This window comes from Erinaceus europaeus, chromosome 10 (assembly GCF_950295315.1).
Source record: "Erinaceus europaeus chromosome 10, mEriEur2.1, whole genome shotgun sequence".
Classification (NCBI taxonomy): domain Eukaryota; kingdom Metazoa; phylum Chordata; class Mammalia; order Eulipotyphla; family Erinaceidae; genus Erinaceus; species Erinaceus europaeus.
The window spans coordinates 7885588-7894930 of record NC_080171.1 but is presented as its reverse complement, the minus strand read 5'-3'; positions in this window follow the sequence as shown (position 1 = coordinate 7894930).

The following is a 9343-nucleotide window of genomic DNA, read 5'->3' as shown; positions in this document are numbered from 1 at the left end:
TAAAGTGACTCCCCTGCAGGTGGGGAGCCAGGGGCTCGAACCGGGATCCTTACGCCGGTCCTTGCACTTCTGCCACCTGTGCTTAACCTGCTGTGCTACCACCTGACTCCCTTATTTTTAAGCAAATATTTGTTACTTAGTCAAAGACACCCTCTTCTTCTACCCCCTACCTCACATTCCTTCAATCACTCTATCAACTCAACAAACTACACAAAAGAAATAAGATATATCTCATAATCTCTCTGACAGCATCAGCATTATTATCACTCCTTGATAATCTTTAGAAGAAACATTGTCTATAATTGGCCAAGAGATATACTGGCCATAAACTTACATCAACTAAAGGACAATTATTTCCCTATGACAGCCTTTATTAGTCTCATAAAACAAGTAGGTGCAGTAAAACTCAAGGCTAACTTAAACCTCACTAAAATTCTGCATGTACTTCTTCCCCAACCTGAGGCCAGACCCCACAAAATACAACAAATGACACTCAATGATTTAAAAGTTGAGAAAATATCAAGCTCATCAAATAAAGAAAGGACTACAAACATTGGAAAAAGCAAGAGACTGGCTCACTTAATGATGGCCTTTTTGGTCAATATCAGGCCACTCCATCATCTGGGGCCCTAGTCAGGGAATCCTTAGATTTCCACACAGATATAATGGGCCTAGACCTCTAATAGATCCCTTTCTCCACCATCACTTGTCACTTCCATCTTGAGCATCATCATAATCCCTCTTGTGGATCACTCCAGGACTTTTGCCCTCACTATAAAGTTGCAATGGCAAGGACTACCCCACTTTCCAAGGAAGGGTGGGTCAATGTGCACTGCCACTCAAGGAAGACTGGCTGTGAAATGAGTGCAGACCAGAATGTTCCCAGCTGTGACCATGGACTGTGAGCTCAGACTGACAGGGACTCAGAGGTTACAGACTCCTGTGGAAATGTGCATATACATAGGCCCAAGGTCAGATAGCTGGGGTAAACAGTTAACTGCATTTATATATTTTCTTCAAGTTTGGGTACTACTGTCTGCTCTAAACCAATTTTCTAGTTCTATTCTAACTCTGAATACATATCCCTAGACAATGTTTTAGCCTAGCTCCGTGTTGTTCAAGGCAAAAATAAGTACAGTCATGGGCCCCAAGGAACATACCTAAAATAGACTTTCTAGCTTCTTACCACCCTAAAATCCTTATTCTTACCTGCTTTATTTCTACTTTCTGGTTCCTAGTCCTTAAACATTTTGTTCTGCATCAAAACTAACTCTCTTTCAGACACTGAATTGCCAATGCTACTATGATTTCATCGTGATTTCCCTGGGAGATGACCTCCCCAATGTGTCCCAGAACCTTACCTCTCTAGAGCCCTACCCCACTAGAAAAAGAAACAGGCTGGAGGATATGGATCAACCTGCGAAGGTCCATGTCCAGCAGAGAAGCAATTACAGAAACCAAAAATCCCACCTTCTGCACTCCAAAAATAATTTTTTTCCCCAGAGGGGGAGAAATGTTAGGGCAAGATCACTAGAGGGTTCTGAAATTTAATTCCATCATGACCCTAGAGAGAGAAGAGAGAAAAAAAGAAAGACATTCAGAAGTAGTAATAGGTGTAGGGGTAACTTGAAAAGGAAGAGAAGACAGGACCATAGTAAAAATGGGCAAATATATAGAGAGACAGATATAGAAGTAATCATCAGCCCTTAAATGAGAACTTGGGAGAACCATGCAGTTTCCAATGGAAGGAATGGGGACACAGAACTCTGGTGGTGGAAACTGTGGAATCATACTGCCGTTATTTTGTAATTTTTTTTTTTCAAGCTCTGAAAATTTTATTTTACAGCTGCATTTTAAGCACACACCATGAGGAAGTTCTGCTAAGGTAGTGGGGGGAGGGAGGTGGGTGAGCAACTTTCCAAACAGTAATCGCAGTTACAATGATCGGAATATCTGCTCACCCGGTTATGTGAGAGACTTAGCTAAGGTTTTGGCTCCCGGCAGAATCCCACTTGGTCATGATGAACAATCTTTTTGATATGTTGTTGTGTCCGGTTGGCCAAGATCTTGTTTAATATTTTGGCATCTATGTTCATCAGAGATATTGGTCTGTAGTTTTCCTTTTTTGTTCTGTCCCTATCAGCTTTTGGTATCAGGGTGATGTTGGCTTCATAGAAGGTGGAAGGGAGTATTCCTGTTTCTTCAATCTTATGGAAATGCTTAAGAAGTATGGGTACTAACTGTTGCCTGAAAGTTTTGTAGAATTCATTTGTGAAGCCATCTGGTCCAGGACTTTTGTTGTTGGGGAGATTCTTAATAACGGTTTCAATTTCTTTGTCTGTGATTGGTGCATTTAGATTTTTTAGTTCTTCTTGGTTCAGTTTTGGAAGGGCATATGCTTCTAGGAATTGTTCCATTTCTTCCAGATTCTCTAGCTTGGTGGCGTATAGTTCTTCATAGAAGTTTCACATGATTCTCTGCATTTCTGTGGTGTCAGTTGTGATATCTCCTCCATCGTTTACAATTCTATTAATTTGAGTCTTCTCTCTTTTTTGTTTGGTGAGTCTGGCTAGGGGTTTGTCAATTTTGTTTAATCTTTCAAAGAACCAACATTTGGCTTCATTGATCTTTTGTATGGTTCTTTTATTTTCGATGTTATTTTGTAATTTTATAAATCATTAATTAAAAAAACAGAAAATATGTGCTTTAGAAGCATAAACATTTTCCCTATAAAGTCATAAAATATTTACATTTTTATAACAAATGAAAAACTAAACAATGCTTTACTATTCTTCTGAAAATTGAAAAGAATGACCCCATTTGTTGGACACAAATCTTTACTTTATCAATCCCGAGAACTTACTATGAATCTTCCAGTTATAATTTATGAAACAATGTTTTTTTTTTTTTGCTACACAGCCTATTCTTTCTTGAACCAACTATATATTATAGTTTGAATATAAACCATTATTTTTTGTTTACTGTAACCAACCTATTCTCATTTTACTATCTGGAGTTTCACCATGCTAAATCAAATCTCTAATCCACATCTTTTTGTGAAGATATTGAATGGTGGGCAGGATACTTAACAAGAATCAAGATACTAGGGTTACTATTGCAATTATACCACTAACTAGCATTTTAACTTCATTATTATTATTATATTATTTTTTTCCTGATAGCTCAAATCATAGGCAGTGAGAGTAAATCAAATGATTACTTTAATTATTGTGCAATATTTTGCCTAAGCACTGCCCAGTATCCCAGGGAATATTGAGGGCGGTCCTTAACCTGTCTTGACATTGACCTTGTAGCATTGGATTTACTGCTCACCAATATTTATGTTTCTGGACACATTTAAAGACCATCTTTCCTACCTCCCCTGTAATCAGCTAATGGGAGTTGTCATGGAAATGCAGACCCAGGATATGTGGGAGAATAAATATGAGTTAACCACTTTTAATTCTAGACTTAAAAGCTCACACATTTTGTCTCTCTCTCTCTCTCTCTCTCTCTCTCTCTCTCTCTCTTTCTCTCATCTCTCCCCCACCCCTTCTCCTTCTCTATATACTACATGTAGGGAACCAAATCAGTCGTTGCTTGTCAAAGTCCTTGAAGGCATACTTACCAAAGTACTTGTTACACACCATGGAACAGAAGAGCTCTGCTTAATGTGCACTAAAATGTGATGTGAAAAATAAATCTGCATTTAATTAACCTCTGAAAATTTGAGGTTGTTTGTTATAGCAGTCTATCTATACTTTATCTGAAAATAGTATATAAAGAAAATTTCAAAGACCACAACTTTTCCCTTACCCTTCAGGTGGATATAGAGTTGAGTAATTTATATACCAATTATTTTTTTAGAAAGCATCTCAACTATAATTTTGAGGTTGTCACAATCCCTCATAGAAAAATACATATTTTTCTTATTTTAGGCAATGAAAAGTGAACCGAAGCATTTGCTAAAGCCACTACTTTTCCATCAAGATACAAAATTCATTTGTTACAAATTAAAAATTAGAACTGCCAATATACTATTTGTATAGCACCAGAATTCATTATAAATGCACAAATTACAGTTTTCTCTGCTTTATATTTAACAAATTTACTAGCCCCCATCTCCACCCAATTAATGACACCTCACATTTCTAGATGAAATATATGACTATGGAAATTGCATAGACATTTATAAAGTATCCAATTGTACAATTTTCACACTGTACAATTTTCACACCACTGAAGAGTGAAAGAAAAATCTCATATTAATTGATTATAAGAACAAATAAAGTGCTCATAGGAAAATGTTTTCAGTCCTCCCCAATGCCTTCCTAAAAGAGTAGGTTCTGGTAACTGAAGAGCTTTTTATTTTATATCTCAGAGTAACGTCTGAGGGTATCCAGGTTTGCTCATCAGAGCAATAACCAGCAATGTGGAAATAATATTTAGAAACAAAGAAAAGGAAATATGTTCAGGTTAAATGTCTCATGAAGGAAAGGTGAATAAGGAAAATCCCCTGGCTATGAGCAAAAGCTGAGGGATCTTACAAAGAAGACTCACCAAACTATTGTGCACTTTTGCTTTCAGGTCTACATTTTCCCCTAACTTATACCCATGTCCACATGTTTTCTGTCTCATGGGCCCTGGTCTACATCTGGGTTCTGTGGCTTTGTTAGGAGGTACATCACCTGGTTGGAATTGAGGAGTCCTATGAGCTAGGAATGGTCTCATCAGAGTGCTGGAGCTGCAGGGTTAACATCCCAGGACTGGGGTCTCGGCACCATCCAAAATGAAATGTGTCAAGCCGGTACTGGGTTGCATTGATTTGGTTGAGCTCAGCAGATGCAGCATCAAATGGTATGGATCTATTGAAGCATCCAGGAAGACAAGCCATGCTCCAGCGTTTCCAGGACTGGGAGAAATATGGGTTTTATAGAGAATGGGGAGGGTTCCTGTTGTCCTGGGTGCATGCTCACAGAGCGATAAAGAATTGGAAAGCTTTCAAGCGAGGGAATGGGATATGGAACTCTGGTGGATGAAACTGTGTGGAATTGTACTCCTCTTATTCTATGGTCTTGTTGGTATATTTTTTTAACATTTTATTTGTTTATTCCCTTTTGTTGCCCTTGTTGTTTTATTGTTGTAGTTATTATTGATGTTGTTGTTGTTGGATAGGACAGAGAGAAATGGAGAGAGGAGGGGGAAGACAGAGAGGGGGAGAGAAAGACAGACACCTGCAGACCTGCTTCATCACCTGTGAAGTGACTCCTTTGCAGGTGGGGAAGCAGGGGCTCAAACCAGGATCCTCAGGCCAGTCCTTGCGTTTTGCACCACATGCACTTAACCCACTGTGCTACTACCTGACTCCCTTGTTGGTATTTTTTAAATAAATAAACAAATGACTCTTTCTTTATGGGGAGCTTTAATAATACTTATTTTGTGCTTGGTGGTAGAAAAGGACCTAAGCTGGAGGTGAGAGTTTCAAAGATGCCTGTCTTGGGAGATAAGAAATGACACACTACTTGGGTGGTGGTGGATGCTGGAACATGGTTAAGCACAAATATGACTAACCAGTTCGAGCCCCCACTCCCCACCTGCAAGGGGGCCGTGTCATGGGGGCCATGAGCAGAGAAGTAGGTCTGCAGGTATATATATTTCTCTCTCCTCCATTTCCCTGTCCTCTCTCATTTTTTTCTGTGTAATAATTAATAGAAATAATTAATAATAATTAATAGAAAATAAGTGGCCAACAAATAAATGGATTACTGGCACTGAACCCCAGCATAAACTCTGGAGACAAAAAAAAAGATACACATACTCATGTGTCAATACTGTACCGTAAGATACACATACTCATGTGTCAATACTGTACCGTAAGATACACATACTCATGTGTCAATACTGTACCGTAAGTCACTAACTCCCAATAAAGTCACTCAAGAAATAAAAAAAGAATTAGTTCATGCTTCCTCTATTTCTTTTTTTTGCCATTTTTTTAATTTATAAAAAGGAAACATTGACAAAACCATAGGATAAGAGGGGTACAACTCCATACAATTCCCTCCACCAGAGCTCCGTATCCCATCCCCTCCCCTGATAGCTTTCCTATTTTTTAACCCTCTGGGAGTATGGACCCAAGGTCATTGTGGGATGCAGAAGGTGGAAGGTCTGGCTTCTGTAATTGCTTCCCCGCTGAACATGGGCATTGATAGGTGGATCCATACTCCCAACCTACCTCTCTCTTTCCCTAGTGGGGCGGGGTTCTGGGGAAGTGGAGCTCCAGGACATACTGGTGGGGTTGTCTGTCCAGGGAAGTCTGGTTGGCATCATGCTAGTATCTGGAACCTGGTGGCTGGTAAGAGAATTAACATACAAACCAAACAATTTTTTAGCAATCATGAATCTAAAGGCTGAATAGTGCAGATGAAGAGTTGGGGGGGGGGCTCCATTTTCTAGATAGCTAGTAAGCATATTTTAATTATATTCTAAAGGGCCTGAGGCTATATTAGTTTTTTTGTGTTTTTTTTTTTTCCCCTGAGCCTGACATCTGATATGCAGGTGGATCCAAGTTATTGTCTGGGGGAGATGATTTCATGGCTGAAAAAAGGACCAGAAAGCTGGATCAAGGAAGAGAGTAGATCCCAAATATGGGAAAAGTGTATAAATATTGTTGACTGTAAACCTCATTGATCTGATGTGATCTGGAGCCCATAATCAGATTAGGAGCCCATGTTACCTCTGTATCCTTCTAGATCTGAGCTCACATTCTGTGGTCATAAGTAGGAACGTTCCAAGCTGCCCCAATATCAGGACCCATTGTCCTCAGGTGTAGCAGGGTATGTTGTCCATCCTTCCTTCGCAGGATGGAACATTCTCTACCATTGTTGATCCAAGTTGATGGCAAGGCCCTATGGGGGCCCACAGAGGGGTCTATTGTGTTGTTCCTGATAGCGATGACTGGTAACAATGGAGAAAGGGATTCATTCGAGTTCTAGGCCCATGATGTCTGTTTGGGAATCTCAGGACTAATCACCCAGTTTCAACAGACTATTCAGTTGTATTTTCAATGCTGCAAACTATTCAGTTCTCTTTTTAAAATTTCCGTTTTGGCATGTGAGGAAATAGCTCAAGTGGCACACCACTAGGCTTTCCTGCCGAGGTTTATGTTTTGACTGCTGACATTACATGTACTAGTTCTGGGGTGGTGCTCTGGTTTCCTTCTTTTTCTCTGTCTGTCCCTCCTCTCTGTTTCATCATAATATCTTTGACATGCAGTAAGTAAAATAAATCTTTTAAAGAATTTCCTATTGGTCTAAATTAACCAGGAGCTACTGAAGATGCTTAAGATGAAGTAAATGTAATGTAGAGAATTAAGGAAAGAAATTAAGTGTAAGACAACAGACACTCTATTCTTTATAAATGTTAAAGTTAGTTAATAGTTAGGAATTACTATGATCAAAGGACAATAAAATGTTTTCACACATTTCTAGGAATTGCTGTAATATACTTAGAGGTTAATTTTTTTCACGATTTCTTCTCCTATAATACTATTGCAATTAACTTATGGTAATGAAATTTATAGGTTATTTTATGCAGATATTAGACATAAGGATTATAAAACTAAAAAGAAATACAAATAAACTGAGTATATCTGCAGAAGTGGCCATAAGACAATTTTACTATTTGATTAAATATTTTCCATTTGTTAAAATGCACATTTCAGTATAACAGTCCTCAACATGAGAAATTGCAGATGAGTGGCTGAGAAAGCTGTGGTACATATACACAATGGAATACTATGCAGCTATTAAGAACAATGAACCCACCTTATCTGACCCATCTTGGACAGAGCTAGAAGGAATTATGTTAAGTCAGCTAAGCCAGAAAGATAAAGATGAGTATGGGATGTCCCCACTCATCAACAGAAGCTGAGAAAGAAGAAAAGAAAGGGAAACTAAAAGGAGGATCTGATTAAATCGAGAGCAGGGCACCAAAGTAAAAACCCTGTGGTGAAGAGGAGGGTGGCCATTGGGCTTCCCGGTGCGGTGGGGGTGGGGGTGGGAGGTTGGGATGGGACACAGTCTTTTGGTGGTGGGAATGGTGTTTATGTACAGTTCTATTAAAGTGTAGACATATAAACCACTATTTAATTAATATGAGGGGGAAAATTGATCATATGTCTAGAACTTCTCAAAACACAGACTGAGTCTTTTTAATACATAGGCTGTCTTTGACATATTGACTCTCTCAAAAGCCTAGACCAGGGAGAACAGAAGCAACTGGTAGCACAGCTATATACAAGATGCTGGGTATTATACCCCAAACCCTAACAAAGGGACTTTTCAAAGTTAACCCAATCACCAAATAATGTGACGATAACAGTAACTATCCATTGTCTTCTTGAACCGTAAGACAGCAGGGACCTCACATTTCCACTATAGAGCCTATATTTCCCCCAGTCCTGGAACCTTAGGGTGGGGCCCACTTTTCTGCATGCTGCTCTCAATTCAAATAAAATAATATTGCATCCACGGATCGCAACCCCATCAACGCAATGAGTGCCAGCCCAGCATGCTTCATTTCAGACTGTGTCCAGAAACTTCAGGTGTGGAATGACAACCCTTCAGCTTCATCACTAGTGAGACCTTTCCTTTCATAGTATTCTCTAATTCCATTCCAGGTGTTCCACTCCCCAATAAAGTCCCCAAACCTAGGTTCCCTGAGATAGAGCATAGGTTCACACATATCCATAAACTAGGGCAAAATATATACCTGACAGCAAAAGTACACAAGAGCCTGCAGTGAGTACCCCCAACACTTCATCTGCACTGTTCCAGTCTTTAGGTCCATGACTGTTCAACAATTTGTTTGGTTTGTATATTAACTCTCTTTTCAGCCACCAGGTTCCAGATGCCAGCACGATGCTGACCAGACTTCCCTGGACAGGTGAGGTAACCCCACCAGTGTGTCCTGGAGCTCCACTTCTCAAGAGCCCCACCCTACTAGGGAAAGAGAGAGGAAGGCTGGGAGTATGGATCAACCAGTCAACGCCCATGTTCAGCGGGGAAGCAATTACAGAAGCCAGACCTTCCTCATTCCGCACCCCACAATGACCTTGGGTCCATGCTCCCAGAGGGATAGAGAATGGGAAAGCTATCAGGGGTGGGGATGGGATATGGAGATCGGGTGGTGGGAATTGTGTGGAGCTGTACCCCTCTTATCCTATGGTTTTGTTAATGTCTCCTTTCTTAAATAAAAAAATAAAAATTACAAACCCATCAGCTTCCCCACCCAGTTAGCTTTCTCCTGCTTGCTCTCTTCCGTGCTGCTTGGCCATATGAGG